Below are 26042 nucleotides of genomic sequence, written 5' to 3'. Positions count from 1 at the left end.
CATTTAAAAAAACCCTATTATTTCCTATCTGGTCCCCCACCCCCCCAAAAAAAAATTAAATGTTTTTAGTAAGAAATTATTGATTTTTAGAGTGAACCAGTTCAATGGATGGAAGAAGCACAGGTAAAGAGAAAGCTTTAAATGAGCTCTAAAGCATCACTCAATCTTTTCATCTTATTCTAAGTAATAATCAAAACACTGGTTGATCCCAACAAAACAGGTTGATGGGGACTGTGCAAAGTCATATTCTCATTACAACTACCATGGTTTTACTGCGGTGGATTCTCTGGAAGCCCTGGGGAGAGGGCCTGCAGTGCATAAGGCAGAGTCCTGCAAATCCAAGATGTGGCACTCCTTCAGTAATGCTGCTGAGGGTGGAACTGTGCTGCTCAGAAATTGGTTTTTTCCCCCTAGTCCGTAGCCATTTCAGGATAGACTTTAAGGCAGAGGGACAAATTAGATTAATCTTGAGGATTTTGCCCCTTGCCCTTTTATTTAAGTTTTAAAGGGATTCAAATTTAGTGTAACAGAAAAACCAGTGCATGTTAGGCAGAGGGGAGGAGCCAAGGGGCAGGTGTCAATGGGGGGGAAATTTTACTCTCAGATTGCTGAAATAGAATTTGAAAAAAATGCAAAAGTAACTTTATGAATTTGAAAATTTGAAGTTGTTGTTTTTTGTGCTCTGCCTTGAAGTTACCAGAACCAGCTTTCTTAGGTAAGATACAGGTAACTGTAACTAAAACAAGCAATGTGGCAAAACGAACACACCTGCTGTGTTTTATCTCAAGCAGTTGGAGGTGCATCCTAAATGAGCTGTGGCAATATTTTTAGGTAGTTTTGGGGGTTTTTTTAAGTCTGATTTTTGTTTAGTGAGAAATATAAAAATTCCTGAAAATCCTAGTGGTGCATCTTGTGCTGTGCACCTTTAAAAAGAAATAGTTTTGACAATCTGCTGAGGAGAGTCACCTGGGAAGCTCATGAAAGTACTCAGAAGGAAATGGCCACTGTGTGATTTCCATATGCATATTTTAAGATAATGTCTCTTAACTGCTAAACAGTTGTGTTTTGAGAGTCATGAAAATGTCAGTAGTTAATCCAGGCCATGGGAGATCACTCAGGAATTTCTTAGAGTGTTAAGAAAAGAATTGCATAGGATAATAGCAGAGTACTATTCCATTCCATGCTCTGCTGTGAAAGAAGTTGCTCCTTAAGTACAGATTAGCTGTATAATTTGATTATTTTGTCCTGGAAAAGAGTTTATAAAGTTATGAGATTTTTGGTGGGTTTTTTTTGGTTGTGTGTGGGTTTTTGTTTTTTTTTGTTGTTTTTTTTTTTTTTACTGGACCTTCTCAGTGAGACTGAAAAATCAGTAAGGCTCCTCAGCTGCTGGCTGGAGTGGCTGTGTGGGGGTGTTTTCCCCAGTGAGATGTGCAGTCTGGTGATGTGAGAAGTGATCCGTGTGTTTGTGTGTCTTGTGTGCCCTGCAAGGTCATGGGGAGTTCAGAGCCCCCAGCCCCTGCCCCGGGCTGGTCGGGAGCCTTTCCCTGGCAGCTGGGGAAGGTGCAGGGTCAGCTCTCACCTGGCTTCCCTTGCCATGCTGAAGAGTTTGTGCCCTCTGTGCCTGTAGCCAGTGCTGCAGCAGCTGTGTACCAGAGAGCTCTGACAATGTGCTTTGCAAAGCTCCGGTGCCTGCTGGGGCCTCCAGGGCTGTGTACCCCCTCTAGTGTAAGCTGAGCCTGTTTTCTAGTCTGGAATTTGCTCTGAGATCAAGATCACTAGTGGTGGCTCGCTAGCACTGATAGAAGAAGGATGTCAATTCCTTTGTGAGGTGTAGCTTTATAAGTGATAAATCCACAGTACAATGTATTTAGAAGCAAGCTGATATGGCAAAAGATTTCAGATTTTCCTGTATGATATCAGTATTGGAAAATAAACAATTGTTTTCTTCACATGGTTTTGTTTGTCAAACATACACCAGGATTTTATTCCTGATGATAACGATTCAGTGCCTAAGAATGGGTTTTTAGACTTGCAGTTCTGGAAATGCCAGGTTGATGTTTGAGCACTGTGCTTAGAGCAGTTACAGTATCAGTTCTGGGAGAACTAATATGGATTAGTTTCTGATCCTGCATGGAGTTGCTTCTGTTTGTAACTTTGCTGTGTGACTAGTACCATGACTTTGTGCTTTTCTACTTAAAAACCAAGCAAGGAAAGTGCTGTGTACTGGCTTTGAGGCTGCTGTAAACAAGTGCAAGATCAGCACACTCCGTGACCTCACAAATACAGATTTATTTCGTAGAGTATTTAATGTAATCCTAGCTGAAGCATTATAAGGCACACCTACACACACAAAATATTAAATCTGAGCATTTTACTCTCAGTTTTTACTGTATTGTTAATTAGCATTAACTAAGGTTCATTTGAGAGTCAACCTGCAAATCTGAAGTTTGTGAATTAGCCACTTCTGCATTAGGATGAAATGGATTTTGGGAATGTGGAATGTCATTCTATCTTGTGAATAAAAAACCTCTTTACTGTAAAGATATGGATGCCATTTGTAAAGTGGTGTAGCATTGTTACGGTGCATAGTCATAGAATGTGATTTTATTCTTTGTTCTAAAGCATCCAGAGATTTCACTGGCATTATTGCTGTGCTAAGGATGCCAAGCTGGACTCTAGGATTAGAATTTCTAAAAATGTGAAATTTACATTGATGGGGAAAAATCTCCTGTAGTCTTATTTCCAAAGAAAATATTTCCATTCTGTTTCGATAGTAAATTATACTATTGTCAACATCAGTGATGGATGCAGTTTGTATTATAATTTCACAGTTTGTTCTCAGTTGTAAAATGATGTGAGACTTGAGAGCGAACTTACAAAAATAAGGGAGGAGGTGAAAGAGTGGAAAGAAGTTCCTCTAAGGTCTGACACTGTGTATGTTTACGGAATGAACTTGCTACACAATAAGCTGCTCTTGGCTTCTGTGGAGAGCAGGAATGTCGGGGAGTTTTATACAGCAAGAATCGAACGATGCCTGGGAAGCAAACGGGAGGACAGAACATACGGCGGTGCCGCAGGGCTGCGGATAAATCCAACTTACTGTTAGTGAGCTCGTGAGAACAACTAGGAAAAGAGTACTATAGGAAGCACAGTAAGAATTTCAGCAGTGGGTTTTATTGTACTTGACAGGCAGTGCTGCTTTGACTCTGGGCTTGGTGACTGACCGGCCGTCTGAGGTCCAGAGCGACTCTTGGCTGGAGCTGGTGCTGCAGATGCTCTGGGCTGTCAGAGCGGGGTCCCACTGGCGGCTGTCCCTCAGGCTGGGTTGTCATGCGACTGCCTGTCTGTGCCTGCTGTACAGGTGAGAGGATGTTCTGCACAGCAAGTGTAGACAGGCAGACACATGACAACTCCGTCCAGCCAGTCCCTTGGAGCCATCGCCGCTGCTGTGCAACACTTTGTGCCAGTCCACTTTAGGGGGTGTTTGTTGGGGGGAACACACATAACAGAATTAAACTTTAAAACATTGGCAGCTGCAGAACAAGAACAGAACTTGATTTTATTCAGAAAAGAAGCTTGGTACATGAGTTATCATTGTGCTGACACATATCAGGGATGCGATTTCAACAGACTGCTCACGCTGAACGTTTGGAAAAGCAAAAAGAACCGAAGCCACGGTTTATTTTATATGCAATTTGTACAGGGTTTTGCCTGCACATTGTGCTCACACATAGTAATTTAACCAGATGTTTTTACTCTTCATGGAAGCACAGAAATACTGAAGTTCAAGATAAAGGATATGTTTATACAGTGCATATTTTCTAGGAGCAGATAAGTACAATAATCTGGGATGTTAAAAATAAAAATCCTTCTGTATAAATGGAGGCTGCAACTTGCACATTAACCCCATTATAGGGAATGTGCTGGAAAGAAAACTGATTGCATTTTGGATCGATTTTGCTAATATGTGATAGCTGTACATGCATTATATTCCTTTTAGTATTTTGGTCTGCATGTTATTTAAATTTTGCTTTGTCTCAAAATCTGTACTTACTGACAAAATAAATTGACCTCATAAAACTTCAGTAAATTTTTTCAGTCAAATACAGACTATACTAGAGATCAAAAGCATGCAAATAGCATAATTTCACATCACAAAATGTGCTGCTTTCTGAATTTTCTCTATACGCTGTCTCTACACACAGTGACTGTAATCCAACTTTGCAGTGACATTTGCAACATTTCTGGGCTATTGTTTCAGAAGGTATAAAACCCAGTGGAATCTTAAAGGGGGAAAAGCATAATTGTATTAATTTTCTCTACAGATTAAATGTTTCTGGTTTGTAATGGTGTTCTTGAATCTCTGTTGCTCGCTAGTGCCACCATAGGTAAGCAACAAAGTTGTGCCTTCAAACCCTTCTCAAACATACCCCATTCAGAATAGCAACCAAACAATTTTAAGTTCAGCCTGAAAACTGATTATAAATTACCAGAGATTAAAGGTGGGGATAGTGCTGAGATTTTATATGAAACTAATAATAAGTCAATATGTAATTATTCAGGTGTTCTGTCTCTAGTAATTTTGCCGTAAAGGATAAAAGGCATTTCAGTTAATATATAAATTGACTATACAGGTTAAGTTTATCAATTATATGAATAAAATTTTCCTTAAGCCTAACAAGGTGGAATAAATGTCTTAAATAAATGAATCAACCACAAAAAATGGCTAATTAATTCAGAGATGAAAAATTAATTCCAATACATTAAATGCTTTGTCTTTATAAAATGCTTACTTAATTTTTTCTAGTGAAAAGTAAAATTTTAAGAGTATGTTTTAACTTTCCATTTCTTGCTGCCTGCTTTACCATTTTGAAGAAAAACAGAAGTGGAAAATTATAAGTATTTTTAAAATAGATATAATACACCGATTGTTTCATAGATTTAATCAGATTTAACTCCTGAATTTAGTTGCTGAAGTAATGAAAGTCTGGAAGAAAATTAGGTCTGACTTTCTGTGTTATGGATCCTTCTTGAAATAACAAAGAATTGTACAGTCAAAGTCATTGGCAACCTATAGTACAGAATATTGGAATAGCAGAAGTATGGATTTTCTAGAATAGGTTTTCAGTTAACAACTGTCAGGGAGTTTGTGCTGGGAGGAAAATCGTAAGTGGAAACTTTGTGCTGTCTTTCTAATAACTGTACACAAGGAGAATTCATCAAAGAATCAGCAAAAAGCTTTACATCTTGACAGAGGCAAGTTTGTTTTCCCTTCAGTTAATTCACTGGGTGCTGCTAGACAGTACTAGATTAATATCTCCATTTGATTTTCATTTAAAAACTGAAATTCCTTGAAACTGGAGTTAAGTTGCTTAATGGGCTTAACAATTTTGTGTCCTGTGTCTGGTTGACACACTGAGTCAGTAAAGGACTTGAGAATATTTTAGAATACTCATAATAAAAAAAAAAAAATCTCATGATTGCCAATATTATATTTACAGAAACTTATGTTAAGGACCTGACTTTAAATATTGGTACCTTGGAAACTGGATTGAGATATGTATTCCCTCCAGTTGTGATCAGGACTCTTTATTTAAGGGAGGGTTTTATTTTTAGATACTGCTTTGCAACGCTGTGTAAAATGCAGTGCAGAACTACAGTAGAATAATTCAGGAAAGTTTCATTCTTAACTCTGGCATTTCCTGTCTTTTTGTAGGTTTAATCCTGACCCTTAATAGTATTTCAATTAAGATTTTTTTTTTTTTTCCTAAATAAAGTACAGTTCAGGAAGCAAAGCCTTTTACAAGAAAAAGTAAAGTTACGCGTTGGATTAAAATGTATTATTTTAAAAACGTAACACATTAAAGTTTAGAGCTTTTCATTTTCCAATCTGCTTAACAGATTTTGATTGAAAGATTATAATGAACATTCTATGTAGAAGCCTGGAATTTTTATGCAGGTATTTTGCTATTTTGGTTATAATATCTTCCATCTAGAAATGATACTTGGGTGGTCTGGAGGCACAGTGATAGTACAGGAAGGGGGGCAAGGAGCGTGGGGCGGGTGGCAGTGTCTTCATGCTCTGAAAATACAGATGCACTAAATAGCACTGGCAATGGTCATACAGGAGACAACATGCAGCTTAATGACAAGGCAGAAAGATGGCAAATGACATGGTTTTTTTAAAAAGTAACTAGTTTTTTTCATGTTTGGATACTTATTTGATCTATATTTAATTCTATAAAGTTAGCTGACTTTCCCCCACCCTTCTCTCTCTTTTCCTTTTATTTTTAACATTAAAGGAATAGTCAGAAAAGGTTTGAAATATTTTCTTCCTCTTTCCTATTTAATTTTTTTTGCGTGCACTTAAAAAAAATACGCTTCCTAAAGATGAAAGAAAGTCTATTATATTGAAACACTCACCTATTTAAATGTTCCTGCTGGCTTTAATGTGCATTTTATGGTAATATTTATCAGTTCATACAACAGGCTTAAGCATTGGTATCGTCCTGGCTTTAGAGAACTCTCACCATGATTAATATGCATTGGGTCCTGCTAATTTCTTTATTTATTCATTACAAAAAGTAATATTTGGTGGTATTTTGTTTTTTGTTTTTTTTTTTTCCTCTTGAAATATTTATATGCAGCCTATTTGTGTTTGTTGACATGCATGTTTAAAGCATCTTGTTTTATGACTATTGAAATCTCTTCTCTGTGGCTATGATCAACTAGAAATTGTTTCAATTAAACCAGCAGTGTTTTAAGAACCACAGAATCATTTAATTCACTTTGAAAATGTTTTGGTTACTGAGCCGAGGTCGATATACTTCCTTATTCATTGCTAACAATGCAGCCTTTCTTTCCATATCTGCTGCTTTGCACTCTGCGTTTCCCCCCCGCCTCCTTTCCAAGCCCCATGCCAAGGGGGCCTCCTCGATCTCAGCCTTCCAGTCTAAAAATGTAACTTTGAAGAGTCATGGGTGTATGGGAGGGGAATCACTTCCTAAATCCAGAAAGGTCATTTAAAATAAAGATTAATGCAAATAGTGGAATGGAGATAAGAGAAACACTGGTTCCATATGTTTCCATTGTCCTTGCTTATTTAGCAAAAGTTAACACAGGCTATCTGCAACACTATTTTCATGGAGAGCCTATTATTCCCTGGATAACAGTATTTCCTTCCTTAATTTCTAGATCAGAATTAAAAAAAAAAAAAAAAAAAAAAAAAAAAGAGAGGAAAAAAAAATTGCAAATGATCATATTCCCCTTGAAAGCAAAACTGAGCGAGTTTCTTAACAAAATTTGGAAACATTTTTTTACCGCTTAAACAAAATCTAAGTTATAAAACTTTTCAGATTTGTGATGCCTAAGACAGCAATCATACATAAAGATTGAGAAATATTAATGCCAGTTTGACTCTAGTTCCATTCCTTTAATTTCTTTCTATTGCTTCAGATTTTCTCTTAATAACCACATTTATATGTGTGTGGTAGCTCCACTTTAAAGCAGAACAAGAATAAAAATTCCATCTACTCATACTATAATGGATTAAATTTCACTAAGTTAATAATAAAAATAATCTTCTGAAAAAAAAAATAAGAGGGACCAAATAACTTACAAGTGTATATATACATTAAAAAGAGTTTTTTAATCAAAATAAAAGTTTTGCTGGGAGGCAGAGGGCAATGACAGTGCTATTCCTTGCTTTGTAAGCTTTAAGGCAGCCAGTCCAGGCACCATCACACCAACACTACATGACCAGTTCTCCCCCAAAGCTCCTCTATTGATTATTGAAGGAGCGATGGAAAAGGTCAGCATAATATATAGATTTTTTTAAATAAAGAAATTATAGCATGAAGGCTGTCTAAAATACAGTGCACCTTCTGCAAAATCGGCTGCTTGTAATATTAATGGCTGCATATTTATGCTAATTCTTTTTACAGTACAGCTATTCCAAGCCTTCCTGGCAATAATGAGCACCATATAGGTGGGATTTTTTTCCGGTTGCAGTAGTTTGTTACTACTGTTAACTTTAGGGGAGCTGACTCTGGAGTTCGGCTGGTATCAAATTGCAGCCCAGACTTTTTGTATTATTTTGTCCGTGGGGATTTCATTCAGCCTGAGGGTTTTTTTCCCCTACTAGGACAGCTGGAAATTCACCAAAGCAAACTTCTGCATTGGTTTACAAATTCCATTTTTATCAGTGGGATTCAGGACAAAGTAACTTATCATTTTGAATGGTAGAGGAATTACCAGCGATTCAAAGTACACATGAGAGCGGCAACAGCCAATCGGTCCTGATCATTCCCATGCAATATCCAGCCAGGTATCGGGTTGGAAAGCTCTTTCTTCCCTTTTATTTATTGAGTGATTTTTTTTCCATCACATCCTGAACTTTAAAAGGTAATTTTTCCTGACAATCAAAGATTTTGTATTCTACATGGCAGAAGCCGAGCTTTTCTATGGTTTCCCTCCCAGTTTTCATTAGCACATCTAGCATAAGTTACTTGCAAAGAAGTTTCAACTGCATATAAAAAACTAAGTACAATTTTCCCAGAGGTGATATATTTTACAATATTATAAACTATTATCCATGCATTCTTTACTAGTATTTTATTACTTTAAGCAAAAATAATTAAAAAAAAAAAAGATCTTCAGATCATAGATCACAACAGGAGCTATTCAGAATACATACTTCTAGCAAGCCTAAGAAAAAAAGTATACTTCTTAAATATTTATACTAACAGCTTCAAGTAAAAAAAATTAAATTTACCTTTTTAATTTGTTGGGGAATAAAGCTTTATTTTAAATTAAAAAAAAATTAGTAAAAAAGAAATGACCGACTTTAGCTTTACTGTTGTACACTTCTCTAGGCAGTGTACCTCTAGGCAATATACCTCTCTCATTTCTTGCATGGCTTTTAGTGCACCATCAGAGCTCCATCTTTCTTGCAGTGATGACTGGAGGAAGGGGGGAGGGGAGTCACCTAGGTTCGCCAGGTCATAGGCCAGGTGTTCTTCCAAAGCAGGCCTTACCAGAATGTCTTCCCCGCTTTATTCTGCAGTCCTCCTTTTTCACAGTGTCCCTTAGCGTTTCTTATTCCCTAGTGTGCAAAACCTGTGAAGAAAAATACTGGATATGAGATCTGAAAGGAGCACTGAGTGTCTTCTCCTTGGCAAGAGCAACTTGCGTCCCCAATAGTCCACGCCGCCGCTTTCCCTTGCCCAGTCTAACCAATGTGCAGACTACTGTACAACAGCATTGTCCTGAACAGGTAGTCTGAACACTGGGGCGACGGAGCAGGATCTCCGGACGCGTCTATTTATTTATTTTAAATCCTCTTTTAGTCTCGGGGAAAAACTGCCTTCCTGCATCACGGGTTGTGCTCGGCTCTCGCTCACACTCTGCAGCACTCACTGAAACACACTGAAGTGCTGTGATTTCCAGTCTTGACGTGGCACATTTGCAGCAGACTGGGGATCTGGCAATGAATTTAGGACCAGGAAAAGGGGGAGGGCTGGGCCTGAGAGTCCATATATGGGATGATGTCACCCTGGGGAGGTTTGGGTATGCACTGTGCCGCTGGTGAGACCGCTAGAATTGCCTGCTCTCAGACATGGGTCTGTGTATAAAATGGTACCAGATGTTTTAGTGTAATGTTAAGCAGTCATTTCATCTTCAGGCCAGATTTTTTTCTTCAACTGGGCAGGAAGTGGGCCCCAGTATGGAAAAGCTGTAAAAAGTCAAGATGTACAGTTTCACTGCAGCCAACAGTGAGCGAGTTAATGTAGATGCAGAATTTGCTCTTTTGTGAAGACTGAAAAACAGAATTTTTTAAAAGGATTCTGCTCAGGAAGCTAGTGTAATAAGCCAGTGCTTATTTTCTTTCTTTTTAATGACTCTAGTTGTGCTTTTCTATTTTGGCATTTCAGACCAAGAAAAGGGCAAATAGGTTCATTTTTTCTTGGAACTGTCAGCGGCATGCAGGCTGCCGAGACTTGAACAGTAATTAGAGTTACTTCCTGAAAGTGAAGCCCCCATGAAAAGTCTGGAGAAATGTTCTTTGTCATAGCCTCTACATGAGTAATTAGTTCCACATGTGGCCTTCCTATTTCCCTTCAGCTATTTTGGCTGGCTGGTTGAATACTTTGCTATAGCTCAAGACTTAAAGAAGCTTTAAAGTTTTCATTTCAAGCATCCACTGTGAAAATAGCTATTTCTGGTGTCATAATAAATTGCTTCTGGTAGATCAGTGCTATTAGGCCTGGCATTGTTTTTCACTGGTAACCCTGCTGGTCCCATTTTTCTTTTAATGGTGCTTGGTGGAATTATTCTGCTGAATTTTATCTTTGATGTTTACCAGATCTATTGAATTTTGCCAACTATGACTTTACCGTAGATTTTAAGATATTCTCCCTTCAGGCAACCAGCCTTGTTCTCCGGTAAATTTTTTTCTTTGTTACTCATTCTCTTGAATCGAAGTGTCGTACTTAGATTGATTTTGTTGTGTGGGTTTTTTACTTTTTTAAATCTGCCTTAGCCCATGGTCTAACACAACAGCTGACAGAACAAGTTAGCTCTTCTCAAGTCGAACCTGGAGGTGGTTGTGTCTGGGTCTGGATATGCAGATTGTGTCTGGGTGTGCAAGGATGCAGTTGGTGCCAGCAGTTCTTTTTCTGCCTGAAATTCTGAGGCAAATATCAGTGTCTTGTGAGGTAGATCTCCACCAACTTCCTGGACAGGAATGTATAAAAATCTAAATGTGTACTGTGAGCTCTGGTGTCCTAAATAACTTCTGCATGATTTGGTTCTTCCTAGGTGCCAGCAGATTCTGAGAGCCACAGTTCCTAGAGGTGTGTACAGGGCAGATTGCAGAGCTCTCTCTCACTTCAGGGAGAATGAATGGAACAAACTTGGATGCTAGGGAATTGGAACTGGAGTCTCAGTCCGATGAAAAGGAAAAGTGACCTTCAGGCTGCTTTGTGGTGGTGCTAAAGCACTTGAGTCTGTTTCAGAATGTGCACCCTCCAGCTCTCCCATTTGGGTCACAGGGGACTAACATGTGTCCAAGCAGTGCTGGGGTTTCTTGTTTAATTAGCAGAGGTAAAGGTTAGGAGAGTTTTAATGTGATGTGTGCTTCACTTTCTTAAAACCAGCAACAAGTGTATCAGAGAGAGTGCATTGGTGGGCAAGGGCTTTTGAAGATAAAACTGTAATGAGGGAGAAAGTAGAGCACAGCATAGATAAACCAGGAGGGCTCCTTGTCTCTGTATCATTGCATATGTAGGGACTGGCTTTTTAATGGTATTCCCACTTGGCACTTGCCTTGTGGAAGAAGAATACAATTTTGGAAAGAGTGAGGAATGATTTTTGGGAGTGGGACCCTCAGTAGAGTAGTCAGATTTTCCCCAGTGAGGAACTGTCAGAGATTAATTACTGCATGTGTCACCAAGAGCAAGAAATTATGTTGTCAAGGAAAGACAGCATTCCAGGGATCTTCTTTCCATACCAGCAGAAAAGGACATAGGCTGAATAAGGCAGAAGGCAAAATATTAATGAGGTTTAGGGCTGAGGGAAATCAAGTTTGGAATCTTGCTGCCAAGTGCATCAGCATTAGTCTGTGAGTTTTTCCCGAGATGGTTAAATAGAACCAGAATAGCTCCCCACACTGTGGCCTGGAAATTTGTTCCCTCTAAGTTTTGTTTCCTGGCAAAAGCAGAACTTCAGAGGAATAAAGGAGAACAGGGGATATGGGTTGTTCTGGGAGCCCAGGAAGATGCTAAAGCCTTGTTGGGGAGAACCTTTAATACAGTGCAAAGCCATTCAGACCTCTAATGCACTTTTTCTTTCCTTCCTAAGGGCTGCTCAGCTGCTTACACACATCTGTCTAAGACGTTTAGACCAAATCCCTCCTTTTCCACTTGATTTCTGTTTGGAAAGGAATAGGCCCAAAAAGCCATTGACATTTCCATTCCTTCTGATACCAAGTTGAGACTAGACTTGAAATATTTGAAATCTTTCACTGAATAGCTCCCCATCTCTACAGTGGGATTTGAACTGCTTCCAGTCAGCTTCTGAGGCCGTCCCGTGCTTTTCAGCCATCACAGCAGCAGCATGGCAGGCTCCACTCAGACAGTCAGTATCAATAATAAACTGTTACCCATAGTTTATACTAAGTGCCTTCCAAAGGTAGTGATAAACTTTCATTTTTCATGAGTTTATCATCATGCTGATGTTCTGCTGTGCCTATGAACTCAGCCCCATGATTAAATTATTTTCCACAAGCTGACAATATTCTTTGATTTTCAACTTGGAAGAAACTAAGGATTTTGGGAAGTCCAGCTTCTTCATTAAAGCTTATTTGGAGGACCACTATGAAAAAGAAAATAGCAGTATTTCTGCTGGATTGTTTTCTTCTCCAGACACTGCGGACCACTGCAGACAGCAGTGTAGTGCCAGTGTAGTGCCAGGCCATTCTTCACACTGAATGGGATGGACATCTTAGAAATGGTCATGAAGAGTGTGGGTAGCACAGGAGCTGTGTGCTTCTTGTTTGTGAAACATCCCAGACTGCAGTTACATGGTGAAGTGGCTGAACTGCCATTAGTGTGTGTTTTTTGCATTAAAAGGTTACTGTAGAAAGTGTCTGGAGAATTGTAAATTTTGTATCTCTGCTTTGTAAAAGCACTAGATATGATCCAGGGAACTCCAGAAGAGTAAGTGGGTGTCTGCAGCTGATAAATGAGTTGAAATAATAGCAGGTAATTGTACATAGCTATTTTTGAAATTTCTCAAGGAGAAAATTGTCTGCCATGATTTGCTGTAGCTTTTTTTGCACATACAGCAGCAAAGATTAACCCTTTTTGGAGCTCAATAAGCTAAATAATGATTTAAAAGGATTAAAAATAGGTAGGCATATGATACAGGCAACAGTATGAGCAGGCTGTCATTGCCATCGGAGCACAAAACCCCTGCAAAACTACCTCCAGGGTCTATTAAATGCCAGTGAGGGTGAACAAATGCAAACAGTCTCAATTGTATTCACTTTTATGCAGAATGCTTGGGGTATGGATGAAAGAAGGACGATGGGGATAACGTAGGGACAGAAGAGGTGAGGGTGGAGGAAGCAGCAGCACATGAGGTGAGAGTATCTGATTCTTGGTTCTATGGAGTTTGTGACCCTTCTGTTAATGAATATCACTTATGGTTGGGCAAGGCCTAATGCAGTCCTGCAATCCTGTTGTTTCTTGGTCTTCCACTGTGATCAGACTAATTTTTTTAATTTTAAATTTACAAAAAAGAAAATTTGTCCCTAAGCAATATTGTTCCTTCTGGCCAATGCATGAAGGCATGATTTGTGCTTTTAAGTAGCTGTGCCCATTGTTATGAGAACATGCTATTGAAGTGTGGTGCTCATTTTCAGCTTGTCCCATCATCCTCATGTGTTGTTTTTAGCATTATTCTTGGTGTCTGGAAAGACTGTGAGGCTGGCAGGAGTTTAGCAGTGCTAACTGAAGTCCCCTTTGGTTGGGAGCCCTCTGTGAAGGTTATAGGACTGCTCAGAGCCATGTCTATGTGCTGCACAGTTTTCCAGGCAGTCTGGTCTCAGTATTGTAGTCAGTGATTTGATCTTTTATAAATTAGTTTAGTACAGCTCTGGACAATGTTCCAGCCTAATGTCCCTCTGTTGCGTTGTTCCTGTAACACATAATGGACTAGTGAAAACCACAGTCTCTAAACACCCTGTTCCCAGTCCTTTTTCCTGCCTCTATCCCTTAGCACTTGTCTCCCTGTCCTCTCCCTTCTCATCAGACATGTAGTTGGGATGCTTTAGGATATTTACTCTTTCACCCACTCTTTCATCTTTCCTCTGCCCAATTCCACATTTCTGCTCTACGTGCTTTGTCTGAAACTTTGTTCAGGTTTATGGGAGGGACACAAATGGGAAGAAGGCAGAGCTGGAAGGGCTCAGTCCAGCTATTTTGGATATCTGAGATGAAATTCATAACCACGTTCAGGAGCTCGTGTTTCCTTTACCTTTGGTGTGTTCAGGGGACAATTCAGCACCTCTGAGGTGGACACCTATAGAGAGCCAATGCTGATTTCTGTCCTCCCAGCTGTGAGGAGCCCAACAGCAGGTTCAATATCGATGCCACCACTTCTTTTTGCCTTTTCAGCAGTCGGGTTATATTCACCCTGGCTGTAATATGTGCATCACTTTCTGGTCTGTATTGTTCGGTATTTTTTCTGCCTTTCTAGCCAGTGGTCAAGTATATCAATGAATAATCTGAAACACTGGAAAAGAACCAGTGTAGCACAGAGCAGGTATTTTAATGTGTAACTGACTTTGTGCTCACTGTGCATTTTTCAGCTTAAATTGTGGGTGTGCACTCATGCTCATATTATATCTAATATAATATACATAAATGAATACATTATTATATATTATATATATAATAATGTCTAAACTGATGTTTGGATAGTAAATTGATTTGAGGGAGCCATGTGTGCTCAGCACAGTGGTAACAAGTGATTATAATGACTGTCAATGTTTAGATTCTATATAGGTTATTTCATTCCTGCTGAAAAAAAAAATAGCTGCCTTGTTGAATTGTTGTGGCCTTAATGGGAGGTATCCTCTCTGCCTGTCATGTTTTTCTTCAGGAAAAGAACAGGATATGGAATAGCTTTGACATTTCCTTAGTCATTGCTTACTCATACACAACACACAATTTGTGGGGATGCAAAATTAGCTGAGCTAAGTTAATTTTCAGAGCAGTGGTGAAGAGCACGATATGCCCTGGATTAACACTGTCCTCTTTCTTGACTGCTGTGATCTCCTCAACTGTGTTTTAGCCCTGCAGCACATTAGTGTTAAGCTTTTGGACCCTTTATAAAACCCAGATGTGCAGCTGAATCGAGTGTTCCTTTTCCCCACTCAGGCTGAAATGTTTTTCAGTCAGGTTACCACATCACTGGAATAGCACTGCCTCTCTCACAGGAGATGTCACTTCTGCTACAAAGTGATTGTAGCATTCAGTAAAGCAAAAGAACTGCACAGTCAGGGGGTGCATTTGAGGGAATGTAGGAGCCTGTTGTTTACTGCTTAACGAAAGCCAGAATATATAATGGATAAACTTGTAGTGGTTTATATTTCTTTTTCCATTCTGTTCTAGAAAAAAATCTCTTTGAAAAGAGAACTGCCTGGGTGACTGAAAAAAGTGTATACTTCTAGAAGTTTCTAGTTAAAAATCCTGTGTCTTTTTGGTTTAAACTGCTGGTTTTGTCTAATTAGACTTTGGGGTTTGATTTACTCTTCAGAAATATTTTTATGAACATTCTTTCTTCTGCCCAACTGAGAGACAGTTTGTTGTTACTTCTGTGGTTTTTTTTTTTTTTTTTTTTCTTTCTGGCAAAACTTTGTGTTGCAGCTATTTCTATGTTTCGGTAACATAATACACTCTGGGGGCAGATCTTGGAGATCTTTGACTCTAATGAATACCAGTCACGTGAGAGCAAATACATGATTTATTGCATGAGTATATTTTCGATAGTAATGTCTGGAGATTTTTTTAGTGGGGGGAAGGGGATAACAAAAGAGAAGGATGCAGTTGAAAGAAATTAGTGGCAAAGTGATGTTAACTCTCACCTCAGTTCAAGCCTGTGGTTTGCAATTCCAACATTGTGAATGATCCCAAAACAAAAACATCCATCCTTTTCACATTGAAGAACAATCTTAAGGGAATTGTGTTGTAGAAGCAGATCTTAAAATGAACACCAGCAATATTGCTCAGGGCCTCTAAAACTGAAAGCCATTTCTTCTAGTATTTATTGTCTTTGGCAGGACTATTACCCTCTCTTTATATTAACTGCTGCATGTCATCTTTGTCTTGCCAAAACTTCTGTTCATAACATAATTTATTCATAGGTTTCTTGCTTTTGATAAAGACTTAACAATAACGAGCCAGGTTGTGGAATGTGAAACTGTGAGCTCCTTTCCTGAGGTTGGATGCAGCAATCTGGCATTTGTGATGTGCAGAGGTGTAAACTCTGAGAAGTGACTGTCAAAGCTGCATCGCTGCAGCTCCATGAAATCCATGACAGAATAACTCATCCTCTTTTATGAAATCTAAATCTGGTTTACAAAGATTAATAAGTGATATCCAAGGAGTAGTCATGTCTGACTTTTTCTGTAGGTATGAAGATTTAATCACCTACTCTTGCTAACTGAGTTAATTATGTAGACATAAGCATTTAAATTAGAATTAAGGGCCAACTTAAAAGCCTTTTGATTGCTCAAAGATTTTGAGATCTGATTTCTGCAAAATTTTTATGTGAATTGGTGAATGATCGTGCTCTCAGGCATAATTTACAACCTCCCTGAAACATTAAATATGTTTCTTGAAGATGTGGGAAACAAAGAGTTAACAGATCAACACAATGTTATAATTTTTGTTACATTGTCCCTCATATTTATAGTTGCCTTTTTAATCAAAGTTCCCTAGGAAGAGAGGTTTCAAATTTCCTTCCTCATTACCACTCTATGTATCTCTCAATTAAGAGAAACAGAATTTTTTGTCACTTGAGCTTCTGGAGCCAAAAGAGAGGTTGTGTCCTGCCTTTGTGGCAGTACGTGTCAGTTGCTCTTAGCTAAGCAAAGGATGATTTATCAGTTTAAAATTCTGATAAAGCTGAGCTACTAACAGACTTCCTCTGTTATTTACTACACCTGTCTGCTTTACAGATAAAGTTTTAGTGCTTTGCCGTAGCTGTAGCTTTACATGCAGTGCAGGAAGATAGGTGTTTATTGTGGCTTTACTAATGTTCTCTTAGCAGTTGAGGCAAGATGTGTTCTAAAAACCTGTGAGGCATTGTGTTGGCCTGGTAGATATTTCTTAGTGTTTGACAATATCCAACTGTCTAAACTCACTGTAGCTACTAACCAGTAGTTTAGTAAAACAGAAGTTCAGTCTTGTTATGTTCATAGTAGTTTCCTTTTCTCAAATTACTATGCATTTTCAAATGCCTGTGTAAGTTCCAGAAAAATGAAGCAATTTACTGAAAGTTTGAGAGATGGAGTCATGTGAGAGAGACTGTGGAGAGCTTTTGAAGAGTTGATTGAAGTTCCTTTCCTTGTGGATCATGTTAGACACAGGGGATGCTTCAAAAGTATTAGTCATGACAAACACCTCCATTGATGCCTCTTGGTTCACACTCTTCAGAGATCAGAAAGTTCTTCCCTCTCCTATAATTGTTTGAAATCAAAGCAATTCACCTTTGCAGTGCAGAACCCCAAAAGGAACAGTGTTCATTCTTTGAAGTCCCTGTTACTGCTTCAGTATGTTTTTTCTGGGGGATGGCTCATGACTCTTCTCTCCTTTCATGTTCTTGCAATGCTGATCTGTGCTCTGTGGTTTCTCACTGACAGCAGCCATCACTGCATATTGATCTGTTCCTTTCATGGCAGTCTCCACAGCTTCATCCCAGGCCTTCCTTTTGCTGATGGAATGGCTTTTCCTTGGATGTACAGAATTGCCCCCTCTGCTGTCCAACTGGGTACTTCAAGCTAAGATAGCAAATAGTTTATCCAAGTCCTTTATGTGTAACACTTAACCTCCTGAGGATCTGGTCTTGATTGAAAAGCAGAACCTCCAGAACAGCCAATAACCCACCCACAGCCCTTTCTGGCAGGTCCCATAGGTAACACCCAAAGTCAACTTGCCCCATCGCTGCTCACGTGTCACATCTCTGCAGTGGTTCCCTTTGTCATATGTCAATCTCAGTATATTCTGAAGATTGCCTGAAATTTAGGGATGAAGTGGACAGCTCTGCTCTCGATTCCCTAAGGGACTTCTGTCGTCTTTTACTCCAGCTGCAAGGGGTGTTTATTAAATGTGTCTTTTCCTAAAGCCTTACAAAAGGATTTTTTGGTTGAGCACTGCACCGAAACATTGCCTCGTGTTAGGTATCATGTGGGAAATGTGGAAAATACAGAAGAAGCAGCAATTTTATGCATTTTAATGTTGCTTGGCAAATCATTCACAAACACTATTCATGTAGAGTGAGACCTGAAAATGCAGTTAAAAGGGTAAAATCAAGAGAGAGCCAGGAAAATGATGAATTTATATGCCTGAGATGCCTAACTACGCCTCTGAAATTCTGCAACCAAGCAGAGTTCACAAGCCTGATGAAGCTGGACTTCTCTACAACTAAAAAATAATAATAATACCGGGTGTATGTATTAAAAGAACCCAAAAGACTTTGTAGTACAATATTATTTTCCAGTACCTCTCTATGTTTTTTCTGGACTACTTCAACAAGTGTTCTAATTGTTAATAGATGTGTTAGTCCCTAATGCACACAGGAAGAAGGTTTCCAGATTTTATACCTTGTAGACCAGGACTGGCTGAAAACACCAGGGAGATGTCCTGGGTTATCCCACAGCTTCCCTCCACATGTAGATCTGTATAGTTTTTGGCATTTAACAAAGAAAATATTTTACTGTAGACTTCACAGTAAAAATTAGTAAACTGAGAAGGGTTGTCAGGTATCTGAGAATTTTCTGAAAGCAAATTCAGTGTTTGGAATGGTGAAAAATTACTAAAGCTGGCAAGAAGTAATTAGAAATAACTGTATGGAAATGGGAATAATCAAGAGAAAGGCTTTGTTTGGACATGAATTTAATGGGAAGACTCTGGGATTAGAAGGTGTTGTTGTAAACCTTGAATACTAGTGTTTTTTCAACACCCTGACCTTGCTGGGTTTTAGGGTCAGCACTCAAGGATGTGAAGGTCTGAAGTACCAGGTAGAACTGAGCTAATGTGGGGATGCCAGTTCTGTTACATGATTTTAGAACACGTGGTGCTGTACAGATAGTTTTCCATGTTAATAGGTGTAAAAAAACCAAAGTAATTTCTTCTACATTCATATTTTTCGGTTTTTTTGAGTTTTCTACTGACTGCTTCTCTCCCTGTGTAACATTTTCCATTTTCATATGTGCAAATATAAGGAGGCATAAATGAGCAAAACTTCCTTTTCTTCTTTTAACATGTTAAAGAATTCTCAGCCCACAGTTCTCCATGAGGGATAGACCTACAAACCAGGTAACCTCTGTGCTCTGGATTCTTCTGAACAGGCACATCAGTGCACAGATGCTGAGCACCTCTTACAGCAGAGGCTGTGTCTGCTGCACATTCTCTCAAAGGCAAGATACTGTCAGATGGATTTTGATACATTTTGTTAAACTTGGTCTTTGCTTCCATCTTGCAACTAAGCAGAACTTTAGTGTCTTGTCTTTCCAGGGAGCAGTGCTGTGTGGTTCTGATGTGCTCACCAATTACTGTATTTGGGAACATTTTTCTGCACAAACATCCCCTCCTACCGGGACTTTTACCTTGAGAAAGTACAAGAGAAGGTATTCCAGATTTTCTATTTCATTTTTGCATCCCACTCATGCCCCACTTAAAGCCAGTCTTTAAAAGGAGTGAAATCCAAACAGTTGTTAACTCATAGAAACAACAGAGGCATCTGAGAAACAGCAGCTCGACTTTCATTCTCATTCCCTGACATGGAAACCCCAGAGAGTGGGAAAGAAGGAGCCTCCTGCTTTGTAAACCTCCTTTGGTGTCTGATAGAAACATGGCACGCCTGCCGTGGTGCTTGGATGTCACCAGGAACTGCTGAGAATGCAAGAGGAAAAAAAAAAAAAAGTAGTTCAGGCTATGAGGAATAAGAGGAAAAGATGAGTTTTATGTAAACAAAGTCAGAAAAACTTTGGAAATAATTATTCAAATCAGCTAGGAAAGCTGATGGAATGTCATAGTTATGGAGGCTTTTTGGCAGAAGTGGTATTTATTGACTGGGTTTAGTTTAGTATGGAGAATGTCAATTAAGTATAAAGTTGTTAGTGCTGGAAAACCCTGCTGCAAAGAGGTGCAAAATGCAGCAAGCTGTGTGCTGCACACCAAACCTGGTATGCCTGAAACCAGCAGGTTCACACAGACACAGCCAGCATCATTTGAGTGTGCATATTCTCTAAACACTGATTTATTACCTAGATCCAGTGGTTCTTTCCAGGAATGATTTACCCTAACAAGATAGAGCACAGATGGATTGCAGCATTTTCATGCACAGAGTTGTCTCCTAACTCCTGTGCTGACAAGATTCTGAAAGTGGACTTCAGATCCGGATTTGTGGGAGGGATTTCTTCGTTGACTCTCTATGAAACATTGCATGGAGGAAAATGGAAACCATATGCAATTCACTACACAGATCTGCTTTTCATTTAAATCTTTTCCTGTATTATATTTTCTGCTAGTAGAGGAGAGAGAAACAAACTGCTAGATGAATAGTATGGAGCTTAAAATGAAAGGAGTGTGGTTTCCTTTTTTTTTTTAAGTGAAGAAAAAATTTGATCAGCAGTCTAATTTCATGTAGGATTCTATATAGAAAGAAGATAATTTGTATAGAATATGTTGGAACATCTGTTAATTTAAGTCTTAGTGAATTGAATTGATATCAAAGATGTGTGAGGCTGCTGAGTTGATAGAGCTGTAGCACAGGAGAGGCACCACAATAAAGGTCTTGATGAGCACTGCACACAGAACTAAAGTCTGCACTAGTGTCTGATACTGTTCAAAACATCTTAAGCTGCTGTGGAGTTGTGGAAAATTTCACCATCTCTGAAAACAGTGCAGTAGGTATACTTGGGAGTCTCAGGGTTTCGATTTTTTCACCTAGTTTTGAACAGAAGTTCAGCTTTTAAAAGTTCCCTGAGACTCTACAGTGCTAAGGTAGTCCCTTGGTTTTTGCACAGTCTGGGAAAAGGAGCGCCACAGGACAAATAAAAGAGTACACTTTGCACAGAGCTGAGCTTTTTCATCTATTGGATATGTTGTACTTCAGGTCTGTGAGTGAAGGACTTAATTGGCTTGAAAGGGAAGTTGTGAAGATCTTCTCCCTCTTGGACTTTTTGGAAGCTGTACAGAATGGAACTCTTCGGTGATAATTACCAGGAGCTCAGCAATATGTGTGTGCACGTGGGAAACACCCAGATTTGGCCAGTGATTTCAGGCTGTGTTATGCATCAGTGTAAACAGCATGGTAAGGAATTTCATTTAGTCAGGGTAGTAGTGAAAATTAGCCAAAAGACATGAATCTCTAGGTCCAGGATCTAATTTTCTTAGATTTCCAAGGAGAATATCTAAATCTGAAATCTTGAAAAATAACACCGCTATGGATAAAGGAACACTGCAGACAGTCAGGAGTGTTTCTGCACCTCCTGTCAGCTTCACAGGTTAACCAAGGCTGAAGGACCAGTTTCAGTTTCTACATCTCTTTAAAGAGACTGACAGTGTTTTCATCTAACTGTTACAAGAATACTAAAGTAGCTTCTGAGCAGTAGAAATGCCCAGATCAAGTGACAGTACACACTTTAAACAGTGGAGAGCTGCACAAAGAGGCCCTGAGCTCACAAAAGCCATGCAGGGCCTTTGAGAGCCTGAGTGGATTGCAGGCTGATGATGCTGCTGTTGTGCAGTTGGCTGAAATCTGTCTTGATTCAATTAACAGCCAAGACCTGAAGGCACATAAGGGCCTAACCAAAAAGCAAGTCAGAAAAGCCAGGGAATGTTTCTGCTGTTCTGTCAGTGTCGCACAACTCAAATTTCTCTCAGAGTATTTGAATTCTGAGCAGGAAAAAAAAATGGAAATGTGATTCAGTGGAATGTAACTCTGAATTTTTTCCTTCTGAACATCAAATACAGGAGAAAATTGTTTCTCCTCTCCTTCCTCTCCTTCCTCAAAAATTATATAATATATATATATATATAATATATATATATATATATATATAATATATATATATATATATATATATATATATATATATAAAATATATATATATATATATAATATATATATAATTATATACACCTGATTCCTGTATTGGCTCTTTTTTAAAAATGCACTTAGATTCCTGTCCTATGAGAGAAACTGCAGAGTGATTTAGGGTTGATGTGGTCAAAACCTTGCACTGAGAAGGGGGAAAAAAAGATACTTTGATTTATGTAATATTGAAGTGCTGAGTAGACAGGAGATGTAATAATTGTATGCTTGTGTCTTATTGACAGAGCATGTAAGATCTTATTTTATATTATTATCATATTATATACATTATATCATATCATATCATATATTATCATATTATCCTACAGTAATAATACAGTATAATATGTAAACATATCTCATCAAAATCCCAAAGAACTCTAACAAAATTATGTTAATCCTTATAAAATATGTTTGCCTGGTATAATTCATTCCCATTTAATGCTTTCTGCTTGTGTCTTTAAACTGTAAGCACTTAAAAATATTGATTGCCTCTTGTGTCTTTAAACTGTAAGCACTTAAAAAATATTGATTGCCTCTGTGTGCATCCAAATCTCCATATAAAGATGTGACCCTAAGTTACAGCATTTAGATACTGCTATAACAAAAATATTTACCATTGATGTTTGGCTTGCACATTGTTGCACAGTTTGGTTTTTAGTTTCTATTGGGTCCCTTAATTTCGGAGGGATGGGAAATATTTTGTTTTTCAGATTGGATAAATCAAAATGCTGTCTTTAGTCTGAAGTTTTCCAGTTAGCTAGGGAGAAACATGTTTTTGTGTGGAAAATGTAGCTGTTTGAATGTATTTGAATGATCTGAAGTTTTGTTTATATGCTTTCCACCTGTTGAGAAATATTTGTGGTGTTTTTTTAGCTTTTGTTCATAATTCAGGCTCCTGTTTTGATACTTTGTATTTGGCATACTCTGAGGTATTGACAGACTGTTGCCTTGACTAGGAAAAACAACCATGAGCACTTTAAAAAAAAACATTGTTGGTGGTGTCCTTCCCTTCTTGACTTTGAAGATCCACAAGGCATTATGTAAAGTCAATATGCTGCTATTTTGGAGTCTCAGTTATGTTTAAATATACTGTGCATTCAATTCCAGAGCTGTTAGTGTTTTGTTCATTCATAGAAGGGCTGATAGAAAATTTCCTGTACAAGAGGGCAAGTTTGCATAAATCTCCATGTAATGAGACTATTTCTCTTCGTGGCCACAGTTCATTGTCTGTTTATTACACCAGCAACTTTCTTTTTCTAAAAACTGCACATCTCTTGCAAACGGAATATAGAATCATAACACAGGAGTTGAAGTGAGGTGATCAGTGATGGGAGACAGAGAAGATAGTAGAGCATAAAGGCAATATTTAATTACTTGAGAAGGGATTGCCACAGCAGCCGTGGATGTGATGGATTACTCAGTCTGCTCATCAACTCCAGTGCCACTCTGCTCCCAGCCACCACACAGCCCCTCAAACCAACCTGTTCTTACAGCAAGCTGCAAAAGTCAGTGAAGAAGTTGCAGATGATACTCCAAAGAGAGAGGCCTGTGTGAGGTCTGCACAAACCCCTGCTCCTGAGCTGAAACTACACCTGTGGATGTGCACAGTGCTTTGTCTAGTGAAGAAACCAGTGGGGGTTTGGTTTGGTTGTTTTTTAACAAGATGGTAATTTTTCATTACAGACTTGGAGACTTAGAGACACAATGATAATGATTCCATCCACAGGAGGGTATGCTGTAAAAGCATTAACTCAGGGAAGAGAAAAGGCAAGGAAGCTTCATAATACATCAGTGCTGGAAACATTCTGAAGAATTAAATGTATTTATTGATAATATGGTGAGAATAAGCAGTATGATTGGAGTGAAGACTGAATCAAGATTTTTGCTCTTGTCTTTGTCATAAATTTATATGACCATGAGCAAATTATTTCTACTTTGGGTTTCTTTCTCTTTTCTGTAAAGCCTTCAGAAGAACTTCTTGAAATGGAATGCAAAGGGTTTGTTTGGGGCTGTGATCAAATAGTTGCAAAAAAACAGGTAGTAGAGAATGTTTGAAGTTAGGCAAGACACACTAGGGAGTTATGCAAGGGGAGGTGGTTTATGTGTAAAGGTATGTTGTATAGACTGTAAGGTTGAATTCTGTCCCACAGAATCTCCCACAGTGTTACCCTTTATGGTAACTCTCAGAAGTCCTGCATTTGAACAGCTACAGAGGAAGAAAAAGTCTTTATAGAATATATTGCCTCTGTCTCAGGACAAGAGGTTTACAGAGATCATGCTTGGATCCAGCCTGACTAGAATATTATCTGCCAGTTAGTGCTTCTGGATCATTAACACCTGTAAAATTTGCCTGAGCCTACACTGAACTTTAGTGCACTGGATTAAGTTTGGACCTTGAGCGGAATCTCCTTTGTCATGTGGCCTGAAGGCTGTGTTTTTCCATCTGTGTTTTCAAAACCACATCTCCTGTGTCATTTTTCAGTTTCTTGAACTGGTACTATCACCATTGATCAATCTCTGACTTAGGGGACCTTCAATTCCTTCCTCCAGTGACTTTGACTCTTCCATTATTGTATCTGCAAGCCATGATCTCAAAAAAACGCCTCTGGAAGATTTAATATTGCAATTCTTTCTGCACCCAGTCCCTTTACTCCCCAGAACCAGTCTAGTCCCATTTACCCATTAATACTCCGATGGATATCTGGTTTTTATTTTTCCTTTTATTCTTCTGTTGCTTTGTTGCTTTGCACTTACCTGGTCATATAGAAAGAAAAACTGTTAGATTGTGGCCAATCTTTCATAATCTGTGACCTTTCTATGCCACATGGAGTTGAGTTTGGAAAGAACATCCTCTGGAGAGAAACCTGTGGAAAGCATGCCTGTGTTATTCGCCTGCTGCAGTCTAAATCTCCCACAGAATTTTGCATAAAGGTTATATTTATCTTCACTACTGATCATAAATGTCAATATTTTAAAGTAATTACTAAATATGTCCGTTAAAGGCCAAAAAACGAATGGTAAATTCCTTTTACATAATTAAAGAAAAACCTGCTCTAGAGCCAGAAGTCAGAAATGAGCCCTTACTTTACAGTATCAGAAAATAACATCAGGGAGAGGTATTAAATGTGTACCCAATTCATAGTCTTCTGTGTAGAATCTGGTATTTTACACCATGTTCCACTCCTGCTATTTATCAAAGCGTTGCTGATTCATTCTTTTAATGTAGCTTTAATACTATCAATGAATTTTGTTCTCTTGTATATGGGAACATGCTTATCTGACTGAGTCTGTGTTAAATATTTTTGGTGGGATTGATCTTAATTCTTTTGCATAGGTGAATCATAACTGTGTTCCATTTGTTTACCCCTAATTACCTCCCCCAAGATAATCTGTGACCTGGTTTGCAGTGATAGTGGTATACCTGGTCTGAGGCAATTAAATTGTTCAGTATGTCTTGTGGGAGTAAATGTTACAGAAGTAGCCTCATCTTGTTAAGATTTGCTAAATCTCCAAGTTCTTAGTTCTGTGAACCTTGGGATGTGTTTATGAAGAAAGGGAAAGTGGAGCCTATGTCAGTAAAGGCAAAATAGCAGCAAAGATGCTGAGCAAACACTATCAGATGGAAGGATGGAGAAGTGGGGAGGACAATGAGCTTGGGAAGAGAGAGTTGGGGAGGGAGCAGGCTCTGTGGTGGACGTTGTCTCCTGAACAGGTGGCACTACAAGCCTTAGCATATGTTGTTAGACAATCCATAAGGAGCCTCGATAATATTGGCAGCCTCCCAGAAACCTTCGTATGATAGTTGTAAGTTTAATGATAAGAATTCAACTTGGCAATAGCAGCTAAGTACTCCAAGGGTTTGTGGTGCAAGTGCAGGTGTCAGATGCTGAAAGAGCATCCAAAGGTTGGAGTAGGTTTGCTTGAAGACTTTGTTCTCTGGTTCAAAAATGAAGGCGTTGGTGTTGAGTTAACCCTTCAGTCACAGCTGCTCAGGGTGGCTGCTCAGCAAGGAATGTTAGTTCTGCCTTCTGCTGAATGGAAACACAGATCATTAAATTTGGCACTTTGTGTCTGTTGCACCTGAATATACCTTGAGCTGGTTTGAGCAGGTGAAGATTGAACACTCCCACAGGCAATTAAGGCTTAGTCTTAGA

General features: G+C 38.8%; 1 protein-coding gene across 13 annotated transcripts in view; it reads left to right on the top strand.

Annotated features, from left to right (window-relative positions):
• The window catches only part of DNM3 (dynamin 3), a 234123-nt gene that overhangs the window by 50105 nt on the left and 157976 nt on the right, over nucleotides 1–26042 (top strand). The gene's annotated exons all lie outside the window — the stretch shown is intronic.

This window comes from Vidua macroura, chromosome 9 (assembly GCF_024509145.1).
Source record: "Vidua macroura isolate BioBank_ID:100142 chromosome 9, ASM2450914v1, whole genome shotgun sequence".
Classification (NCBI taxonomy): Eukaryota; Metazoa; Chordata; class Aves; order Passeriformes; family Viduidae; genus Vidua; species Vidua macroura.
This window is presented reverse-complemented; position numbering and strand designations above follow the sequence as displayed.